The 24,952-nt window shown below is 36.0% G+C and overlaps 2 long non-coding RNA genes across 2 annotated transcripts in view; one reads left to right on the forward strand and one right to left on the reverse strand.

Annotated features, from left to right (window-relative positions):
* The window catches only part of LOC110134833 (uncharacterized), a 42,329-nt gene extending 25,482 nt beyond the window's left edge, over positions 1-16,847 (reverse strand). The window contains exons 1-2 of the long non-coding RNA XR_011492970.1: positions 16,530-16,847; positions 12,313-12,601 (exon numbers count right to left, since the gene is read on the reverse strand). This is a non-coding gene — a long non-coding RNA (uncharacterized lncRNA). The remainder of the gene's footprint in view (positions 1-12,312; positions 12,602-16,529) is intronic.
* The window catches only part of LOC110134834 (uncharacterized), a 201,466-nt gene continuing 192,760 nt past the window's right edge, over positions 16,247-24,952 (forward strand). Inside the window, exon 1 of the long non-coding RNA XR_002313181.2 lies at positions 16,247-16,772. This is a non-coding gene — a long non-coding RNA (uncharacterized lncRNA). The remainder of the gene's footprint in view (positions 16,773-24,952) is intronic.

Here is a 24,952-nt window from a genome sequence, read left to right on the forward strand (position 1 = left end):
GCACTTATTTTCCTGCCTAGTCTAATGATTAAATATATTTGAATTTACTAGAGCTTCTCAATGTGATATCTTCCATATGGTCTTTTGTCTAATCTGTGTTCTACTAATAATTAAGCATAAAAATTGGTCATTTTACTCTTATATGTAAGTATTTACAAGAGAAATATCCCTTTTCTGAGACCCACAGGACACTTTACACTCTCCTGAGCAATTATCTTTAAAAATTTTATGGTCATATAAGGCCTAAAAAACAATACAAGGGATTTTTGAGGTTGTGGAACGTTTACCAGAATATCACAATAACCATCTATGCACTGTAGCTACCTAAAATAATCCACAGCATGCTTCAGTTTGTAATGGTTATATGGTAGTGCATCAGATCTTGACTAAAGAATTTTACTATATCCTAAACTTCATCATTAGAAGCATAAAACATCAGTTTGAGTGAATCACAATATTCATCTTTTTTAGAAAGCTATCTTCTTCAATCTACTTATTTATGATGCATTAATTTACAGGACAATATACTAGGAAGATGACTGCTCTAATTCACCTTAATACCTCCAATAATGGGAACTCATTACCAGTTGAAGAAGTCTTTTCAATTTACAGCTAATGAGTTCTTGGGACTAATTTAGAAAACTTCAGGGAATCTACACAACTTCAAATATAAAATATTTCAGTGTGTATGAGATGGACTGATGTATCAGTATTTGAATACATGTGAAATAGGACGCTATTTCTCAGTATTCCATATTTCAAGCTATTCCACTGCTCCTCCCAATCATATAGCTTCACCTATTGTATTGAGATGATAGGGTAGAATGTAAAATAGCAGGAGTCTTGATGGGAGTTAAAATCTTGGCTTTTAGGGATGGGATATAAAGAACCCTTGCTATACAATAGAGTTAGATGTGCAATTGAAGGGGCTTCCCTGATGGCTCAGATGGTAAAGAATCTGCCTGCAATGTTGGAGACCTGGGTTCAAGCCTTGGGTTGGAAAGATCCCCTGGAGGAGGGCATGGCTACCCACTTCAGTATTATTGCTTGGAGAATCCCCATGGGCAGAGGAGCTTGGTAGGTTACAGTCCATGGGGTTGCAAAGAGTTCGACACTTAAGTGTGAGTGATAATTTCTATTCCATGAAGACCTGATAAATAACCTTGCCCTGAGGAGGAAGGGAATCAGAAAGAAAGTGAAAGAATTTAAATGCTGACTTGAGTTCCTGAGAAGTATGGGTATTCACACGCACAAATTTTGTTAGTAGGGAGGGTTGGCAATAGAAACCAATAATTTTGAGTGAACCAAATTGAGATATGACAAATGATTCTCCAGCTATCACTCCTGCTCCTAGAAAAGGCTGAAATAATTCAAAACCTGGAGATCCCATCCTCATAGATCAGTTTTCAAAGAAAGAGTACAGTTATCAGAAGTGTAAAGAACAGGTCTGGAGAGACAAAGAGAAAATGACTGATAGAAATGCAGTAGGACTTATGGAAGGGAGAAAGACTGGTTATTTGTGGTTAAAAACTCAAAGAAAGACTAGTCAGTAACACTGCATGTTCTTCTCCAGTTCCTACATTCAGCAATCAGGATATATTGCAGAATTAGGTAGAGAATTCAGGCTTTTGTCAGGTAAGTACCATTGGTGGTGGAAAATAAAAAAGAATATTTGAGTAGAAGTTGTATTCACTTTATTGGTTATAGTGCTAGACCAGGTTTTAAACTTAAAAAGAAAAAACTACAGATCCCCCTCAACCCGAAAATAACACAGGGCTAATAGAAATAACATTGGGGTTGAAACATTATAAAATTAACATGATAGAATAGTAAATAGGACACAGAATTGGGAAGTAGGAGACGGTTGGCAAGAAACTGAAATATTTGCAATCAGAGAAAGCCACTCAGTCATGTCCAACTGTTTGTGACCCCATGGACCATACAGTCCATGGAATTCTGCAGGCCAGAATACTGGAATGGGTAGCTGTTCTCTTCTCCAGGGGATCTTCCCAACCCAGGGATCGAATCCAGCTCTCCCATATTGCAGGTGGATTCTTTACCAGCTGAGCCATCATGGAAGCCCAAGAATACTTGAGTGGGCAGCATATCCCTTCTCTAGCAGATCTTCCTGACCCAGGAATTGAACCATGATCTTCTGAATTGCAGGTTCTTCTGAATTCTTTACAGCTGAGCTATCAGGGAAGCCCTTTGAAATGACACAGTTGGTAATTTAGAGTTTTCTGAGCAGGGCAATGTATTGTTGAGGTGATATGTTCATGCAAAGAATTCCTGGATCTTTCTAGAAGATGTTTTCTTCTATTAAACTAGAGGAATTTTTAAAAAGGGGATGGGTTGCAAATAAATTCCTAGTATTACCTTGTCCAGGAAATTTCAAACACTTGGATAGGTACTGATTAAAAAAATAAATAGTCACAAAAATTTTAACATGAAAATGCCAGTCAACTACTCTCACATACTGAAGATGCTGGTTCTTTACCATGAAGGCAAGAAAATTGTCAGTGAAGACATATAGTAGGTTTCCAATATATATTTGTTGCTCGAAAAAATTAGTGTTTGAAGGAAATACTAAAATTTTAAGGAAAAATTGAAAAATTATTAAGCAAATTCTTGTCCATTCATAAGTATTTTTCTTTGTGCCATACATGAACAGAGAAGACAGCATATCTGAAAGCTTTCTAAGTCTTAAACCTTCACAATCATGATTATGTTCCTATAATCTTTGGATTAATATCCATTAAACTCTCACTGATAGAAAGAATGCTATAGAGAAGATGAAAAATTCCAAAATCCTTAATGAGACATGTTGACTGGATTCTTAAGTTGGACTTGTCATCCTTCAAATGCATAAAGAATTGCTTTGAAAATGTAATGTTGTTTCTTACTATTGAGTTCTACTAATTCAGAGCTATGTTTACCCATTTGCTTCTTCACACAATTGAGAAACGTTGCTTTAAAAGATTTTTGGAAAATCCTTTTGGACTTACTCCAAAAGGACTTAGCTTTTTTCTTTAGTGCCTTCCTTTCAAACCATAAGTGAAAGAAAACTGGTGTTAATCTTGAGAGCAAACAGCATGAAGTAGAAAGGCTGTAGACTCTGGAATGAGGCAGATATACTTTGAACCTCAGCTTTATCACTTAATAACTATGTGATTTTGGACAAAATACATGCTCTTCAGTTATCTTGTTTATGTTGGATAAATATATTAACCTTGCAAAATGGTAGGGAGGCATAGGGACAGTCATACATGTAAGCTCTCTTACAAGAGTTTATGAATGATATGTATTAGAAAGGTGACAGGCATTGTTATATTGATGGAAAATATATATTTGGAGTAAATAATAAAAAGCCTGTGAAGACTTATAAAAATCTGACAGTCACCTAGAACTGAGGAAAGTCACTTTGGTATTTTGAGATTTGGGCCTATGATTGTAAATTGAGAAATAATACAAGTTGAATGGATAATTCCAAAACAAAAATCTAGTGAGATTTATGCTTAAATTATTAGCCATTTTTAAAGTTGGATTCATTCATTTTCAATATGATCCTCAAGACCATTTGACATTAGAGAAATGCAAATTAAAATCACAATGAGATACCACTATACAGCCACTAGAATGGCTAAAATAAAAAATACTGACCATACCAAGTATTGGCAAAGCTGTGGTTGAACTAAGTGGGAAGGCAAAATGATATAACCACTTTGGAAGTAGCTTTATAGTTACTCAAAAGAATTACATTCAGCATAGAAGCCAGAGTATAGAACTTTATATATACATAAAATTCAAACTTTATAATAACATACATAGATTAGTGGAAGCCTGGGCATAAAATGTGGTGGAAGTTTGCAGGAGGGTCAACACTGATATAGATATTAATACTTCTGTGGTGATTATTTACTGTCATGATTATTAGGATGATTTCATGGGTCATATGCTTATAAAGGGCTTCCTAATGATGCTAGTAGTAAAGAACTTGCCTGCAAATATAGGAGACATAAGAGATGTGGGTTTGATCCATGGGTCAATAAGATCCTCTGAAGGAGGGCATGGTAACTCACTCCAGTATTCTTGCCTGTAGAATCTCATGGACAGAAGAGCCTAGCGGGCTATAGTCCATAGGGTCACGAAGAGTCCGACACAACTGAAGTGACTTAGCATGCACACCGGCTTATAAAATCATACTCTAGTTATTATTGTATATCAATTATTATAAAGTCATAAAATATTTTAAAAATAAAATAAAAGTTCTTGATAAAAAGTTAAATACAAGTTCACACCAAGGAGATGTGAACATGTCACTAACCAAGGAGTGCTCAAATTAACTCATATATATCAACAGATATCATTTAATTAAGAATACATATTCTGGAGAAAAAGCAGAGAGTAATACAAAACCAAATATATTGTTAGGAGATATAAGCCCCAAAATAGATGAGGACTAAGAATATAATTTAGTTCAAGAAGAGATTTCTATTTCTTTCCTTTTCTCCTTTTTTAAAAAAATAAAGCCTTTATTCTCTAAAGTTTACAGAAAAACTGTGGGGGAGGTATAGAAATTTCTAATGTATCCCCTGTACCCACGCATACATAGCCTAGACCATAATTAACATCTCCCACTGGAGTGACACAATATTACAACTGAGGGACATCAACACATTCGTAAACATCTGAAGTCCATAGCTTATGTTCTGTTTCACTCTTAATGTTATACATTTTATGAATTTGGACAAATGTATGACATGTATCCATTACTATGGTATTATATAGATATTTTCACTGTCCTGTAAGTTCTCTCTGCTTTGTCTATTCATCCTTTTCTTGGTCTGGATCCCTAGAAGCCACTGATCTTTTTTATTGTCTCCATAGTCATGCCATTTCACAATGTCACATAGTTGGAATCATATAGTATGTAATGTTTTCAGATTGACTTCTTTCACTTAGTAATATGTATTGAAGATCTTCCACATCTTTTCATCACTTGTTAGCTCACTTCTTTTTATCTCTAAATAAATAACATTCCAGTGTTTATTCACCTACTGAAGAACCTTCTATTTGCTTCCAAGTTTTGGCAATTACAAATAAAGCTGCTATAAACATCCATGTGTGGGTGTTTGTGTGGACATGTTTTCAACTCCTTTGGGTAAATACCAAGGAGTGTGATTGCTGGATCATATGGTAAAAGTATACTCAATTTTGCAAGGCACTGCCAAACTCTCTTCCAAGTGGCTGCAGCATTTCACATTCCCACCAGTCATGAGTGAATTCTGGTTGCTGGACATCCTTGTCAGCGTTTGGTGGTGTCAGTGTTTTGGATTTTGACCATTCTAATGGCTGTGTAATGGTATCATTGTGTTAATTTGCATTTCCTTGATATCATATGACATGGAGCATCTTTTCATATGCTTATTTGCCATCTGTACTTCTTTGCTGAGGAGTCTGCTAAGATAGTTGGCCAACTGTTTTAATCATGTAGTTTCCTTACTGTTGAGTTTCAAGAGGTCTTCATATATTTGGGTAACAGTTTTTTATCAGGTGTGCCTTGTAAAAATATTTTATCCCAGCCTATGGAGAACATCTTCTCATTCTCTTGACAATGTCTTCAACAAAGGGACTTTTTAAGTTTTAATGCAGTTTATCAAGCCTTTTTTTCATGGATTCTGTCTTTTGTTGTACATAAAAAGACATGGGTACATTGATCTATGTTTACTCCTAACTACTAGGAACTTTATATTTTTTATTTTTACATTTAAGTCCATTGTCCACTTTGTGTTAATTTCTATGAAGGGTATAAAGTCTGTGTCTAAATCAAATCTTTTGCATGTGGAGGCTGTTATTCCAGAATGATTTATTGAGAGGACTGTATTTGTTCTGTTGTATTGCCTTTGCTCCTTCGACAAAGATCTGTTGATTATATCTATGTGGGTCCACTCATAGCTTTCTGTTTTGTTCTATTATCTGTCTCTTTTTTCACCAACACCTTAGTTGCTTGATTATTGTAGCTTTATATTAAGTATTGAAGGAGGGTACTTTATCTGTCTTTGTTCTCCGTCAATCCTATGTGAGCTACTCTGGGCTTTCAGCCTCTATATAAAATTTTAGGATCAGTTTGTTGATATCAATGTTCACACAAACACAAACTGTAATTTTAATTGGCATTGATTTCACTGAGTCTACAATTCAAACTGAAAGGAGCGGATATCTTGACAACAATGGGTCCTTCTATCCATGAACACAGAATACCTAATTATCCAGTTTGACTTTGATTTTGTTGTTTAGAGTTAGTAGTTTTCTTCATATAAAAGTTGCACATACTTTGTTAGATTTATACGTACCATTACATTTTTGAGGTGCTAATGTAAATGTGTTATATTTCTAATTGTAAATTCCATGTATTTATTGCTGGAAAATTCAGAAAATGAATTGATTCAGGAATTCATTTCAGGAAAGCAGTTGATTATTTTATATTAACTGTGTATCCTGCAACCTTGCCATGACTGCTTGTTGACTCCAGTAGTTTTTGTTTATTCTGTCATAATTTTATATAGACTATTATGCCATCAGCAAACAAAGACAATTTTATTTCTTCCTTTCTAATCTGTATATCTCCTTTCCTCATTTTATTGCACTAGCTAGAGTTTCCAGTATGATGCTGAAGAGGAGTGGCAGGAGGAAACATCCTTGTCTTGCACTGGCTCTTAGTGGGAAAATTTTGAGGTTTTTGCTATTACATATGATGTTAGCTGTGGATTTCTTGAATATATTCTCTACCAAGTTGAGGAAGTTCTGTTCTATTCCTTGTTTACTGAGGATTTTGCTATTAATAGGTGTGTAATTTGGTAAACTCTTTTTCTGTTTCTATTGATAGGACAGTATTTTTGTTAACATTTTCCTCTTTTCTTTATTTTTATTTTTTTTGACCTTAAACAAAATACTCAAACAATAAAAAAAAAATGCAAGAAAGTATAAGGGAAGAACAAATCAAATATTCATGCAAACTCCAGTTAGAGACTCTCTATTTTCTATGGCCATAAACATATAGACAAATGTGTATATATGTATATATGCACACATATACTGTACTAATTTATGTTTTCACTAGACCATAAATATGTTTTCAATAAAAAATGATCTAAAATTATTTTAATACTTATATGTTGTTATTTACTATTGCTCTACATAATTCATTCTTGTGTTTTCTATTTGCACATACTAAGAAACTACCTTCAATTTAAAGTATGTTTTCATGAACATTTCTATACATATATCTTTTTATGTTGAATTTGTACACACATATTTTCAATAAATGAAAGTATGTGCTCCATTAATTAGCACAATTATCTTTTTACCTGAGCAATTAAAACAACCTAGCAACTTTCTCTACCTTTGCTTTTGACTCTATTCAAGTCCTACTGGGGCAATCATGGTTTATGCATCATTGTACAGCTACATACTACAGTGACCTTTTAAATGCATAAATCAGATAATATCATTTATGAGTTAAATCCCCTTAAAGTAGTCTCAGTTGAACTAGTAAAAAATGCAAACAACTTTCCATGACATAAATTGCTCTGAATGATCTGACTGTGGCTTAGTATTCTAATTTTATTTTTTTCCACTCTCTTCTTCCTTATTATTTATTTATCTATTTTATTTTAGGAGCAGGGACATTTTTATCCCCTTCTTTCAAGAACAGAAAGAATGGAAGATCAGTTTATTCTTAGGATTGTATATGCTTTTTCTTATACTTAAGGAGCTTCATGTCTTTTCTCAGTTTGCTCATTACTGTTTATATGTCTCAAATCAAATATTCACTCCACTTCCTTCCCTAGACTCTGATACAAGAATGTTCAAACTACCACACAATTGCACTCATCTCACATGCTAGAAAAGTAATGCTCAAACTTGTCCAAGCCAGGCTTCAACAGTACATGAACCATGAACTTCCAGATGTTCAAGCTGGATTTAGGGAAGACAGAGGGACCAGAATCAAATTGCCAACATCCGTTGGATCATCAAAAATCAAGCGAGTTACAGAAAAATATCTACTTCAGCTTTACTGAGCATGCCAAAGCCTTTGACTGTGTAGATCACAATAAAATGTGTATAATTCTTCAAGAGATGGGAATACCAGACCACCTTATCAGCCTCATGAGAAATCTGTATGCAAGTCAAGAAGCAAGAGTTAGAACTGGACATGGAACAACAGACTGCTTCCAAATAGGAAAAGGACCACATACATAAAGGCTGTATATTGTCACCCTGCTTATTTAACCTATGTGCAGAGTACATCATGTGAAATGCCAGGCTGGATGAAGCACAAGCTGGAATCAAGACTGCCGGGAGAAGTATCAATAACCTCAGATAAACAGATGACACTACCCTTATGGCAGAAAACAAAGAGGAACTAAAGAGCCTCTTGATGAAAGTGAAAGAGGAGAGTGAAACAGTTGGCTTAAAACTTAACATTCAGAAAACTAAGATCATGGCATTTGGTCCTATCACTTCATGGCAAATGGTTGGGGTAACAACAAAAACATTGACAGACTTTATTTTTGGGGCTTACAAATCACTGCAGATGGTGACAGCAGCCATAAAATTAAAAGGTGCTTGTTCCTCGGAAGGAAACCTTTGACAAATATAGACATCATATTAAAAAGCAGTGACAATACTTTGCCAACAAAGGTCCATCTTGTCAATGTTATAGTTTTTCCAGTAGTCATGTATGGTTGTGAGAGATGGACTATGAAGAAACCTGAGTGCAGAAGGATTGATGCTTTTGAACTGTGGTGTTGGGGAAGACTCTTGAGAGCCCTTGGACTGCAAGGAGATCCTACCAGTCCATCCTAAAGGACATCAGACCTGAATATTCATTGGAAAGATTGATGTTGAAGCTGAAACTCCAATACTTTGGCCACCTGATGCAAAGACCTGACTCACTGGAAAAGACCTTGATGCTGGGAAAAACTGAAGGCAGGAGGAGAAGAGGACAACAGAGGATGAAATGATTGGATGGGATCACTGACTCGATGGACATTAGTTTGTGCAAGCTCTGGGAGTTCGTGATGGACAGGGAAGCCTGTCATGCTGCAGTCCATTGAGTCGGAAAGAGATGGAAACGACTGTGTCCATCTGAACTGAGCAACTGAACTGAACTGGACTTCTTAGTATCTCCTACTTCTATTAGGTACACAGCATTTCTGTCCTTTATTGTGCCCACATTTGCATGAAATGTTCCCTTGGTATCTTTAAATTTCTTGAAGAGATCTCTAGTCTTTCCCATTCTATTGCTTTCTTCTATTTCTTTGCTTTGATTGCTGAGGAAGTCTTTCATCTCTCTCTTTGCTATTCTTTGGAACGCTGCATTCATATGGTTATATCTTTCCTTTTCTCCTTTGCCTTTAGCTGCTCTTCTTTTCTCAGCTATTTGTAAGGCCTCCTCAGAAAGCCATTTTGCCTTTTTGCATTTCTTTTTCTTGGGGATGGTCTTGATCACTGGCTCTTGTGCAATGTTATGAACCTCTGTCCATAGTTCTTCAGGTACTCTGTCTATCAGATCTAATCCCTTGAATCTGTTTGTCACTTTCACTGTATAATCATAAGGGATTTGATTTAGGTCATACCTGGATGGTCTAGTGGTTTTTCTTACTTTCTTCAATTTAAGTCTGAATTTGGCAATATGGAGCTCATGATCTGAGCCAGTCAGCTCCCAGTCTTGTTTTTGCTGACTGTAGAGAGTTTCTCCATGTTGGCTGCAAAAAATATAATCAATCTGATTTTGCTATTGACCATCTGGTGATATCCATGTATAGAGTCTTCTCTGGTGTTGTTGGAAGAAGGTGTTTGCTATGACCCATTCATTGTCTTGGCAAAACTCTGCTAACCTTTGCCCTGCTTCATTTTGTACTCCAAGACCAAACTTGCCTTTTGCTCCAGGTATCTCTTGACTTCCTAATTTGTATTCCAGTCCCCTATAATGAAAAGGACATCCTTTTTGGGTGTTAGTTCTAGAAGGTCTTGTAGGTCTTAATTCAGCTTCTTCAGCATTACTGGTTGGGGCATAGGCTTGGATTACTGTGATATTGACTAGTTTGCCTTGGAAACGAACAGAGACCATCCTGTCGCTTTTGAGACAGGATGTTGTTTTCAGTACTTGCAGCATCCAAGTACTGCAGTCAGGACTCTTCTTTGGATTTTGAGGGCTACTCCATTTCTTCTAAGGGATTCTTGCCCACAGTAGTAGATATAACGGTCATTGAGTTAAATTCACCCATCCCAGGCCTTTTTAGTTCACTGATTCCTAAAATGTCGATGTTTACTCTTGCTATCTCCTATTTGACCTCTTCCAATTTACTTTGATTCATGGCCCTAATATTCCAGGTTCCTATGAAATGTTGTTTTTTACAGTATTGGATTTTACTACCATCACCAGTCACATCCACAACTGGGTGTTGTTTTTGCCTTGGCTCCAACTCTTCATTCTTTCTGGAGTTATTTCTCCACTCTTCTCCAGTAGCATATTGGGCACCTACTGAACTGGAGAGTTCATCCTTCAGTGTCCTATCTTTTTGCCTTTTCATACTGTTCATGGAGTTCTTAAGGCAAGAATACTTAAGTGGTTTGCTATTTCCTTCTCCAGTGGACCATGTTTTGTCTGAACTCTCTACCATGACCTATCTTGGGTGGCCCTACATGGCCGAGCTCAGAGTTTCATTGAGTTAGACAAGGCTGTGGGCCATGTGATCAGTTTGATTAGTTTTCTGTGATTGTGGTTTCCATTCTGTCTGCCCTCTGATAGATAGGGATAAGATGCTTACAGAAAGCTTCCTTATGGGAGAAACCTGACTGTGGGTCTTGTGCAAACTGGGTCTTGTTCTTATGGGTGTGACCATGCTCAATAAATGCTCAGTAAATCTCTAATCCAATTTTCTGTTGATGGGCAGAGCTGTGTTCCCTCCCTGTTGTTTGACCTGAAGCCAACAGAGGATGAAATGGTTGGATGGCATCACAGGCTGGATGGATATGAGTTTGAGTAAACTCTGGGAGTTGGTGATGGACAGGGAGGCCTGACGTGCTGTGATTCATGGGGTTGCAAAGAGTCGGACACAACTGAGCAACTAAACTGAACTGAACTGAACTGAATATACATGTTTCAATGCTATTCTCTCAAATCATTCCACCCTTGCCTTCTCCTACAGAATTCAAACGTCTTTTCTGAATTCTTATCCCATTTTAAATTTATTCTCTCAAGACAGTCAGGGGATTTTTATATAACACAAATACAAACATGTTTCCCTAATTTTTAATATTAAATTATTTAACTTAATTTAAATAAATCAAATAATTTTAATTATTATCCCTTTGTTCTTAAGAATGTGTCACTAACATGTCTGAGCAGGACCAATGTCACATCTGATATGTACTCAGTATCACAGTTTTACCTTGTAATATACTTTTCCTTTTGCTCACTATATACTAATTCCACAGGATTTTTTCTCTAATACCACTATGTTTCTGCCTCAACTAGGATCTTAACCATAAGTTCCCTCTGCTTTGAAGACACTACCCACTCCCATCATCTCCACCTATAAGACTGTTCAATTTATTTTAGATTTTTAGTCTCTTTTGCAGGGCAATTTCTATGAACTTCCCAACTAGGTTACAGTCTTCTGATTTATAATTATTTTTAAAGTGCCATATGGATAATCTGTCTTTGCAACTCAACTGTTAAACTCTGTAAACGCAATGCTTTGGCTCACACATTTTATCCATGCAGTACCTGCCATACACTGATTGCTCAATAAATATGTGCTCAATGAATTAACGGAGACAATACCAACACCACCTGTTATTAGGAATATATCCAATTATTTGTCTGCTTCATTTTCCTTCTAAGAAACATTTATAATGCACATTTTAAGTTGTGCATATTTTATTTATTAGACATTTTATGTTTTATGTTGCCATACAGAACTATTCTCATTTTATTTTCACATGAGATAAAATTTTCAATTCCAACAATGTTTTAAATGAATTTCCTGGGAGATACTTTTTAAGAATATAATTATTTCTACAAATATTGATTATCCACCTCTTTCAAATACATATTTCTCTTGTTATCTTTTCTTACTTATTGTCTAGAATGTCCAGGAAAAAAAAAAGATATGTAATGATAAGAATAAATGTGGCATTCTTACAAATAGCTTTAAAAAAATTGTGAGTAAAAAAAAGAGAGTGTGCTAGACTAATACATAGAAGGAAAAAACAAAACTCACATTTCTATATTACACTTACCTTGTTAAAAATACTGTTCCTGCTTAGTACGTTGCCATTCCACTTCCTGGACTATGTTGGGTATATATTTTGCCTTTGGAGTCCTGTATCCATATAAGAAATTTGCTATCCTCTTTTTGGGTCATATATATAGTTTAATGTATTGCTGTTTATCATATGTTGTCAAAGTATCCCCCAAAGCCCTAAGGAAACTGGATAAAGCTGGTCAGATGTGAATACTTGCTCCAATCCTTACTAGTTTGGTGTACTAGGAAAGCCATTTGATTTTGCTGTGATTCATTTTTCTCATCTGTAAAATAATATGAGAACAAACTGAGCTGGTATACACAAAACATCAAAATATTTGGGAGATTTTCAGTGCTATTATTTAGGACTACAGTTATACAATCACAAACACAGAATCATAGAACGTTGGGTATAAAATTATGTGACAAAAATAAGCCATCATTTTTACCATTTAAAATTGAAAATATATTTATAAAATATATTTTTACTCTTAATCAGCAGTACCTTAATATATTTTAAGTGATTATAAACCAAAAATCCATACCAAAGCATATATTTTAGTGCAAGGTCTATTTTATCAAAGGCCAACTGTAGGTTAAAAAAAAAACAAAACATTACAAATAGTTCTGATCACCTTTAGCAGCAAAAGGACAGGAGCAAGAAAAAATTTATCAATAAGTGAGAATTCTGAGAATGGGTTTGAAAGATGTGTCCTTTTAATTTCAATAATAGATTAGCCACTGAAGGAAAAAGCTGAAAAAATTAACAGGTAACATTTGAGAGTTGTCATCTTAGAAGTATCTCATCCTAAGGGAAAATATGTAAATATGTGGGGTATCACCAATCAAAATGACAAAAGTACATTGACAGAGAAAAGTAATCATTAAACAGGAAAAGCTATCACTGAATCACTATACGTTATCCCTCAGGAAAATTTCTGATTAGAATTCAGTCCTATGCACATTAATACCGTTTGGGATGCCAAGAATGGTGACTGTGAGTGTTCCAGTCTCTCAAAGAAACAAAATAGCAGAATCCAGTTTAAAGTAATGAGTTGCCTGTTGACTTAAATCTAAGTGTCCCAAGTGTTTGTAATTGGGAATCAGTTCACCAGTCTAATTAAAATAAATATATAATTGACTTGAAAATTACAGAAACCAAATAAAATCTCTTATAATAGATATTTGGGATGTATCCAAAATAAATCAACATTCCATTATATATATATATATACACATACATATATATGTTTATGAGATTATGTTTATAATTAAGTTTATATAAGCCATACACTATATTAAAGTACATATTGCTATTCCTAATATTAATAAGCAGATTCTCCCCCAAAAGGAGCATCTTCTCAGAAGTCAATTTCTGAGAATTGAAGGCTTCAATATCACTGATAAGAGTTTGGGGGGGCTATAACTAGCATGAAATGTAGTAAAAGATGTAATATGAACAAAGTTTAGAAAAAAGAGAGGGATTAGACCACTTAAACATATATATATTTTTATACATACATACAAATATTATACAGGTGTACATTTATATATGGGCTTCCCTGGTGGCTCAGACAGTAAAGAATCAGCCTGCGATGCAGGAGACCTGGGTTTAATCTCTGGGTCCAGAAGATTCCTCTGGAGAAGGGAATGGTTACCCACTTTAGTATTCTTGTCTGGAGAATTCCATGGACAGAAGAGCTTGGTGGGCTACAGTCCTAGAGGCTGCGAAGAGTGACTTGACTGACGGACTAACACACACACACACACACACAAACATATTTATATACATATATTTGCTGTTTAGTTGTTAAGTCATGTCCAACACTTTTGCAACCCCATGGACTATAGTCCACAAGGCTCCTCTGTCCATGGGATTTCCCAGGCAGGTATACAGAATGGGTTGCCATTCCTCCACCAGGGGATCTTTCTGACTCAGGAGTTGAACCCACAATAGAAATATGTTAGATAAAAAGCAAATTTCAGCAATTTTTTTTAAAATTTGACTTTAAAATGGGTCATAAAGCAGTGGAGAAAACTCACATCAACATCTCATTCGGCCCACAAATTGCTAATGAACACACAGTGCAATGGTGATTCAAGAGGTGAGAGCCTTGAAGATGAGGAGCACAGTGGTTAGTCACTGAAAGTCGACAACGACCAGTTGAGAGCAATCATCGAAGCTGATCCTCTTCCAACTACGTGAGTAGTTGCTGAAGAACTCAGTGTGAACCATTCTACCACATTCAGCATTTGAAGCAAATTGAAAAAGCTTGATAAGCGGGTGCCTCATGAACTGACTGAAAATTTAAAAAAAAATCATCCTTTTGAAAAGTTGTCTTCTCTTATTCTACACAAAAACAACAGACCATTTCTAAATTGGAATGTGACCTGCAATGAAAAGTGGAGTTTAAACAACTGGCAATGACCAGCTCAGTGGCTGGACCGAGAAGAAGCTCTAAAGCACTTCTGAAAGCCAAACTGGTACCAAAAAAAGGTCATGGTCACTGTTTGACTGTCTGCTGCCCATCTGATCCACTACAGCTTTCTGAATCCCGGTGAAACCATTATAGCTGATAAGTATGTTCAGCAAATCGATGAGACGCACAGAAAACTGCAATGCATGCAGCCAGCAGGTCAACACAAAGGGCCCAATTCTTCTCCACGACAACACCTGACCGCATGTGGCACAACCAAGGCTTCAAAAGTTGAATGAATTAAGGTACAGCAAGTTTTGCCTCAGCTGTCATATTCACCTAAACTTTTGCCAACCGGCTACCACTTCTTCAAGAATCTCCACAACTTTCTGCAGGGAAAAACCTTCCACAATGAGCAGGAGACCAAAAATGCTTTCCAAGAGTTTGTCAGGTCCTGAAGCATAGATTTTTATACTACAGAAATAAACTTATTTCTCATTGGAAAAAGTGTTGATTGTAACGGTCCCTGTTTTGACTAATAACGATGTTTGAGCCTAGTTATAATGACTTAAATTTTACTGTCCAAAATTGCAGTGACTTTTGTACCAACCTAATATAAATATACAACTCACTCTCCCATGAAACAGTACTATCTATCTACACAATGGTGGTTTGATTCATGATAGAAAAAGATTATTAGTTTTAAAAAAAAAACCTAAAGTCATAAGCAATATTTTAATGCTGTAAAATGATACAGTAGCTAAAACAATTAAAATTTTGTAAGCTTTGAACAACATAATTTGTAAACTGTTCTAATAGATTCGTAAGTTACAGTTTTGCTCCCCAAAAGCCATTAGTAATATACTTCTTTCTTACATTTTAAAAAATCAAAACTATGTATGTAAGGTGTACAGCATATTTATATATATATATATATAGCTACGTATACACACAACGATATTATTACTACAGTCAAGCAAACTATGTAACCCTCTCTTCAGTTATCTTCCCCCGCCCCCAACAGAGTAGTATGTGCTAAGTCCTTTCCGCTCCCCAAGACAGGCACGACAGAACCCAGTTCCTTGAGCAGCACCTGGAAGGGCTGAGGTGCCAGATGTCTGATTCCAATCCTGTTCTCCTCAGGAAGAACCTGGGAGTTGGAGTTTACGGCCCACTTGCTCTGCACAAAGCTGTGGACAGAAGCTGCGCAAACGCCTGCGCTCGAGCTCAGACCGCATGACCCTTCCCACTAATATTTTGTTCTCTCTCACCCCTGGCCAACAAAAGAACTTGGGGCCCCTTCAGTTCTCAGATACAGGTGGGTTAGCTGGAGATTAGGTTCCGGCTCTGCAGTAAGGGTGGGGTTTGAGGCGCAAAATTCCGGGCCGCCATATCAAACTCCGCGGAAATTAAGTGATTGTCTGTCTCGCAGACACGAGCCGCTAAAAAGTCAAACCCTCGAGAAACAGCTGGAAAGCTGGAACACTGGACATGCTTTTAAGGGAGAAGCTGGGAGCTGGATTTTAGTGATAGAATGAAGGCAAGAAGAGACACCTCAGGAGGGCCTGAAAAGCCCCTCAAAACTTTCCCATATTCTCTGGAGATGCAGAGGGACTAGCAAATGCCAGGCTCTCACAGTTCCCAGGCACATGGATTTGTAGCCAGACCCTCAGACAGCAGACAGAAAAGCCAAGGCATTTAAGTTAAATCTAATTCCTTCCCTCTGAAAGCTGGGACTTTTTTTTTTTTAACAGGCAGTGAGGGCGGGCAGAGGGACGAACCACCATATGCCTACCTGCTGCACAGGCTTCCTTAGGCAGCGGCTCCCACTTGCTTCCGCGGAAGAAACATCACCAGCCGTGGGGGCCGGCCAAAAGAGGGGCCACCGGAAGTGCCTACCGCCTCACCCGCTTCCCCCGTCAGCACCTCGCCGTGGCTACCTCAGAAGAAATGTTGCCACAGAACGGCTGTGGGCGGCGAAGTCACTGCGTTTACTCAGTTCTCAACAGCCGGAACATAGCCGCTGTCCGTAGAAAAGGTAAGCAAGCCAGAAATCAGACTTTCTGACAGCAGCCAGAGGCTTCAGAACTGGCACTGGGCCGTGGGCGCCAGCCCTCAGAAGTGCTCTTGCGCAGGTTTAAAATGGCCCCTGTTCTGTGTGGTCTTCAGGGGTCAGTGAGTGTCCAGGCCTCTCAGCCCCCAGAAACAGGTACGTTAGGAAGTCAGTCCTCGGTGGCAGCAATGGAAATTGATGCGTTAAATGTGTAGTCCAAACTCGTCACTCCTCACGGAAAAACGATTTGGGGCTTCTGTTAGTTAGATGGTGCAGCTCTGTGCCAGGATCCGGTTTATGACTGGAGTGTGTCTCCGCTTTTCCCACCTGTTTGAATGTGAGTATTTCCTCAGTTGGTAGGCGTTTCAGAGACTCTCAATGTTTTTGAAGTTTTCACAGAAGGAATTGATGCATGTGTGGTTGTTTATTCCATGAACCCGATTTTGGGGAGAGGAAGATGTAGGAACCTACTATTCTGCCTTCTTGTGGATGTGCCTCCCAGATTCTTTTCGAAGACACAAAATTTGCCTAAAATTTTTGCTTTAAGGTTTCAAAGAAAGTTTCACTAAATTACAAAATATTAATATCAACTCCACATAGAGAAATGTTTCCTGATTATAACACTAGTAATTCAATAATCAACATGTACTTGAACATATATAGATAATATGTTCTGAAACAAAACAAATATAGATCTGGAACAAAAATAAATTTATTAATAGTGAATGAATAAAGTGCTTATTAACCATTATCAATTATGATTGATTAGTAGCATGACTTGTGAAGTTTAATGATACTGAATAAGAACCTGAAGGAAAATTTATATTCCTAAATAATATAATATAGGAATTTTATAATATAGGGAATATTAAACATTATTGAGCATATTCCTAAACGTGCTAGAAAAATTATCATCAATGCAAAGAAATAATAGGGAAAAAAAGCAGATGAAAAATTAAAAAAAAGAAATTATCAAAGATTAAACTACTCACAGAGATGATCAACAAAATGAAAAGCTATTAAAAGCAATAGATTTGATAAAAAAATAAATGAATAAGTCATTGATTTATAAGTAAATAAAAAAGCATTGTAGGAAATCACAAAAGGTACTTCACAAGCTTGAGCTATTGTTAAATTTGAAATCTTGTAATTCATATTATTAAAAGAAAAGTTTAAAATGCAGTTAAGGACTAGAAAAATTATTCACATATATGAAAAAGTCAAAACAATCTTTAGACAAACACAATAAGATCTTTAAAAAAAATAAAGTCATAAAATGTTCACAGTAAAATAAAGTTAAAAATAAAAATTGAACTATCATATGATTCAGCAACCCTGCTTTTGGATATTATCTGAAGGATATGAAATCTGTTTCTCAAAGAAATATCTGGACTCCCATGCTCATTTCAGCATTATGGTCAATATCTGACGTATGGAAGCGACATAAGTGTTCATTGACAGATGAATGAGTAAAAGAAATGTGGTATACACACACACACACACAATGAAATATTATTCAGCAATAAAAAATAAGGAAAGCTTGCCATTTGCGACAATGTGGATGAATTTGGAAGGCATTATGCTAAGTGAAACAAATCAGACAGAGAAAGACAAATACTGTATGACCTCACTTCTATGTGAAATCTATAAAGTTGAACTCATAGAATCAGAGAGCAGAAAGATGGTTAGTGGTGGAGGGCTGGTGAGGATGGAGACTTGTTGGTTATAGGATATAAGCTTTCATTTATAAGATGACTAAGGTCTTGGGATCTAATGTACATAGTGACTGTGGATAATGATATGGTATTGTATACTTGAAATTTGCTACAAGACTAAATCTTAAGAGTTCTCATCATGCACAAAAAAGATGTTTGTGAGCTGAGGATGTATTACCTTGATTGTGGTAATCATTTTACAATGTTTGTGTATGTCACATCATAATGTTGTCCACCTTAAATATATGCAACTTTATTTGTTAATTATAACTCAATAAAGCTGTGGGAAAAACCCTGCAGGTGATTCTGGAGTGTTTTTCTCAAACACTAAAGTTTCAGAACCACTGCCAGAGAGATTTTAATTAACATTTGTTTAAAATTATACTTTTCACTTTTTGAATTTTTAAATTATTTCATGATTTATAAATAAAAATGCATACTATTTAAGAACAAAACTAAAAATATGTATTTAAATCAAAAAAATAGAAATCAATATGTAAGATGACTTTTGCATATGCAACTAAGCAAAATATATACATACAGTAGCAGAAATAAATGATGTTGGTACCTGTACTTTGAGCATTATTTTATACACTTGGGCAGAAACTTAAGTTGTAATAAACATTATGAAAATCAATTTAGCAAAATATATTAAGGATTATATGAAAACTTAGTAAGATCTGTGCCAGTAATTCTCTTTCTATTGAATGCACACATACATACACAAACTCTTAATAATGATTTGTATGCAAAGGAATTTAACAAGACATTCCTTATGATAATAACTAAATAGAAACAGTCTGGTATCCCCAAGTGGGATACTAGTTAAATAAAAATAAATTATGGTGAATAAATATTATAGTGGACATTTGTGAGGGACCAGTTATCATTCATTATTTCTTCTTTCCCTTCTAATTGAAGCCAGATTTTCCCCATTTTATAGCATCTATATAGTTTTGTGATGTAGGACCTCATTAGCCTGATTTAAAAATATATCTAACTGGGAAGACCCAGAGGAATCGGGTGGAGGGGGAGGTGGGGGGGGGGGTCGGGATGGGGAATACATGTAACTCCATGGCTGATTCATGTCAATGTATGACAAAACCCACTACAATACTGTAAAGTAATTAGCCTCCAACTAATAAAAATAAAGGAAAAAATATATCTAACTAGATAGAAATTAATGAGATGAGAGTCCTTAAACCAGACATAAACCAGTCAGTTCCCATCATTCTCCCTGGATATAGTGATTGATTCAGGGTAAATGTACCAAGTATTACTTTCAGCTGCATGTAACTGATAACCCAAATAATAGTGATATAACTAAATATCATTTTATTTGTATCATACTCGGCACTGGTTCAGTGACTCTGTAATCCATTACCGTACCTAAGTTCCTTTTTCTTTTCTTAACCATCCTTAGTAGACTGTGTGTATCATACATGTCTTTTCATAGCCCCAAATTGGCAGCTCCATATCTAGCAACATGCCTACCTTCCATTCAGGATGAAGGGAAAAGATAGAAGGCAAAATGTGCGTTCCAGTGAGTTTTTCATTCTTTAAGAACTTCCTTTCCTAGGTCATATGTATGGGAAGTCCTGGAAATGCTTTTAGTTTTTTGAGGTACTTTTAATAAACAGGAGAAGGCAAGGTGAGGTAAGCAATTAGTGGTTTCTGACAAAGCATCAAAGATCATTTTATCCTGACAGAATGATATCCTTAACTTTTCACCTGGCTCATGAAGAAAGATTTTCTCTAAGTAGTTAAAGATACTTTAAGTATTATTTTTGTATGAATCAAATAATATTTGATTAGAATCCATCATCAGTGCTCACTCATATTCTTAATTAACTATTTTTACCAATAGAGAATATGATAATAAATTGAATATTCTGTAAAAATAATGTGTGTTCTTGTAAAGATAAGCTTCACAAAATTCTCTTTAAATAGCAACTCATGCAAATTATTTTTCATTCCATAAAAGTTTGCCATTAAAATAGGTATACAGTTTATTGTAGGAAGTTAAATATGCCTTGAGAATATCCTCTCTTTTGGGTTGATATGTAGTGATGGAAAGGGTAAGGAATTTTTAACAGGAGATTTAAATTTGAGTCCATCCCCATGTTTACTAAATACAGGCTCCTAAGTGGCTATCTGAAAATCGTTTCTTCATCTATAAAATGGAAGAAATTATGAGTATAATCAGAGGACTCTTGTGGGGATTAAAGAGAAAATATTGGAAAACCATTTAAAAAACCATCTAGTTCTACAAACATGTTTTAAAATATTCTTATTTTTATTCTTGTTTAATTTTCCCTTTGTTCACTTATAAAGTACAATGTTGATTTATTCAGTCCAATTAATGTAATATCATCTAACCTCAGATTCAGAGCTGTACCATAATGAACTTTTTCTTTCGCTTATACTTTAGAAACACTCTGGTGCCATTTCCTGGACAGAGACAAGGGGAAAACTAGCCCTAGGCATGGGTCTAACAGGCTGGGCTTTCAAAAGCATATGGACAGGCAGCGCTTCAGTGGAGAGATGGAAGCACAGTGGATGGCCTTTCTCTGGATGACTTCCCTAGATACTTAGGGTTCTTGAAACAGCTGTTTCAGTCCATCCACAGCAGGTCTCCCACTCTCCTCTCTTCAAATTTTGGATTCTTTGCAATATCCCCACTGGAGTTGTTTTTTTTTTTTTTTCTTTCTTACAATTGGTCTATAGATTAGGAATGACAATTAGCACAATTAGTTTACAGACTTTGAGAAAAAATAAATTAGTCTGGAACTGAAAGAAAACATGCTATGCATTAGTAAAACGTATGATATCAATTAAGTTAGAAGATTATCAATGATGGAACTAGAAGGGACCTTTTAGACTGTGTAGCTATTGTCCTCATTTTACAGATGAGGAATGTGATGATTATTTTAGGATGCTCATGGTCACCATCTCTAAAATTGCCAAATATTTGGGGCAGGAGGGAAGCAAAGTGAATTTTGTAGACTCATTTTGTACATAGCTATATTTTAAATCTATCTAAGCATAAAGCAGAATCTTATATATTTATTCAGAAACACCTGTCATTTAAATCTTTATCACCCATAAGAGAATACTGTCAAATTTATATTTTGAAAATATGTGTTTTTTTTTCCTTTTACAAAAGTTTGACACAAATACAGTTTTATTAGTATTTTAATGCAGACTCTTGGTTGAGCTCTGGCCAAGTCTTATTTTAATTGCAAATCTGTTATATTGAAGTGAAAAGCACTCTATTAAAGTACTCATTCATCTATTCATCATTCATTCATTCATGTAATCATCCAGTGAATATATACAAAATATCTATTACTATTCTTGTATTAGACAGAAGATACAGCAGCAGAGGAATGGTTCTTGAACTCTGAAGCAAGAGAGTATGGTTGTTAAGAAAATCACCTCTTGAACTGCCTTGTTTAAGTCTGAATTTTTTCTTCATTACCATCTAGCTAACTTTCTACTTTCTACCTCTGTGACCCTTGGTTTCCTCATCTGTAAAATGTTCATAGTAACAGCATCCACTTTATAAGGGTTTATGGTGATTAAATAAATAACCCATGCATGGTTGTAGCATACTGCTGTGCTGTGCTGAGTCACTTCAGTCGTGGCCGGCTCTATGCGACCGCATGGACTGCAGCCCACCAGGCTTCTCGGTCCATGGGATTCTCCAGGCAAGAATATTGGAGTGGGTTGCCATGCCCTCCTCCAGGGTATCTTTCCAACCTGGGGATTGAACCCCTGTCTCTTAAGTCTCCTGCATTGACAGGCAGGTTCTTCACCACTAGTGCCACCTGGGAAGCCGCGTAGTTTTAGTATGTAAAGTGAAGTCGCTCAGTCGTGTCTGACTCTTTGCGACCCCATGGACTGTAGCCTACCAGGATCCTCAGTTCATGGGATTTTCCAAGCAAGAATACTGGAGTGGGTTGCCATTTCCTTCTCCAGGGGATCTTCCCAACCCAGGGATCAAACCCAGGTATCCTGCTTTGCAGGCAGAGGCTTTACCCTCTAACGCATAGGGATGCCCCCCTCCCCCTGGCAATTTCTAATCACTGAATACATAATTGTTATACATGGCATTGGAGAACTCCTTATCTATTGAGAAATGTACAAAATTACACCACTACTGACAATATGAGAAAATAAGGTCTGAGAAAGATGTGAACTTTTATATGCCCCTGAAAAATGTGTCCCTGTTCCTATGTCCCTATGAAGATATGATACTAAATCTGTGGTTTGCAAGATATGGCCAGTGTTTTCTAAGTTAATGCTTGAGTAGTTTGTTACAGATTTTTTTTTCATAGTTACTTGATAGTAGTTAGGAGAAGCATAATATACAGAGTGAATATCCCAAATAGAGGAATGCATTTAGATTTTAGAATGACTCCTTGGCACCATTATGGAAAGATGGCTTGCCTTATCCTGAAGGTAGGTATTATGAAGTTATACTGTTATATACTGCAGGTGAGAAATTATGGTGAAATAGCATAAGAAATAAGACATAGTTAAGGAACATTTAGAAGATGGAATTGGCTAGACCTAGTTGCTGATTGCATATGAAAAGTGAGGGGGAGGCAGGAGTTATGTAAAAATCTTTAAGTTAGTCACCTTTAGAAAAAAATGGCTATAAAGTGAAGATATTTACTGCAATAAGAAATAAGAAAGAAAATTGGGTTTGATGAAATGATGAGGCCTTGAGTCTCACTAGAGCCTCTCTACTTATACCTGTAGAATCCATATTTTCTTAATGATGAAACTTTGAAGTAACTTTGCATTAATTGAATAACTATAAATTCATTGGTGTGTTGTGAGGGGGAAAATAATCATCAGAATTCATTTATGGAACATCTTGTTTCAGGAATATCATCCTATTTTGTTAGAAAATATGCTCTTTTTATCCAGATTAGAGTGAAAGCTAGAATGTTAGGGGAGAAGGAACTGATCTTCGTAGTGACTCTGCCAAGAATTTCAAAGATTCTTGGTTGTGAGAAATAGAGAATAGGAAAAACAAGAGGGAGAGAAAAGGAAGGGCCAAATTAGAAAGAAGATGCAAAAAGGTTGTTTAGTGCATGGTATGAATCCCTCCATGGGACCATCACTATATTCTATACAAGTCCATAGAGTATCAGATATCCTGACTTTAGTGGATTGCTTCTTTTATTGGCTGTTAAATGGCCAAACTTAATTCTAGTATGTAATATACCAACCTAATGTAGGTTCTTTGTAAGAAATCTTTTTCTTTCTCTTTTCACCTATTTTAATATTTTCCCCTTTGTTTTTTTTTCCTTTGTTTTTTAATAATTTCAGTATGTTGAAATATAAATGTAGATTGCAGTTTATTTAATCTGCTGAAGATTCCTTGGAAATTTTTAAAAATATGGATATGATATCTTTTGTTCAATTTGGAAAACTCTTAGCCATTATCTTTTAATATACTCTACTTAAATTTCTTTTGCTTATTTCTAGGGTTTTATTAGGTGTTTGATCTTGTGGTGTATTTTTTTTCTTACCATCTCTTTCAAAATGTCTATCTTTTTTATATCTCTGTGCTTATTCTGGATAGGTTCTACTGATCTTCTAGTTTATTATTTTTCTATTTGACTAGGACACTTTTTTTATCCATTTAGTTCATCTTTATGGTATTTTTTATTTCTGTGAGTTTAATTTTTTTGTTTTATAAAGCTTGTATGTCATTTTTAAGATTTCTTGCTTGTTTCTATGTGCAACTTTTAAACATGTATACTCTTTCTTATTGGGATGGTAAACTGCTATGGGTCCTTAAAATTCTTTCCAGTTATTCCCCCCAAATTAAATTTTTGAATGTTCTTTATTTGGGCCTTTTCTTAGGGTTGTGTTTGCAATGGCAACCATGAAGGGTGAGGGAACATCTCTCTCTGGACAAAAATCAGGCATTGTTTTGTTTGCTATAAAAGTGGTGAATCTAGCAAGTTTTCCATTAATACAGCCTACTTTGTATACAGATATCCACCACGGGCACTGTGCTACTCTCATGAAACTTGTGAGACGTGGTAAAGCAGTATGAACATTGTGTTGAATATATTCAAACAACTGCTTCATCACTAAATAATAAAGCGGTTTGTATCAGATATGGCAGCTAGAGTCAGCTTCTACTATCTTTTGTTTGGTTGCTAAGTCTTGTTCAAGCCTTTTGCGACCCCACGGGCTGTGGCCTGCCAGGCTCCTCTGTTCATGGAATTACCCAGGCAAGAATACTGGAATGGGTTGCCGTTTCGTTCTCCAGGGGATCTTCCCATACCCAGGGATCAAACTGTGTCTCCTGCATTGCGAACATTCTTTACCGCTGGGTCACCAGGGAAGTCCCCTTCTACTATCTACTGTATGGTCAGAGGGCAGCTTTTTGTCTGCATACGTTCAACACCTGATGAAACAAAT

This window comes from Odocoileus virginianus, chromosome 19, assembly GCF_023699985.2.
Source record: "Odocoileus virginianus isolate 20LAN1187 ecotype Illinois chromosome 19, Ovbor_1.2, whole genome shotgun sequence".
NCBI classification, from domain to species: domain Eukaryota; kingdom Metazoa; phylum Chordata; class Mammalia; order Artiodactyla; family Cervidae; genus Odocoileus; species Odocoileus virginianus.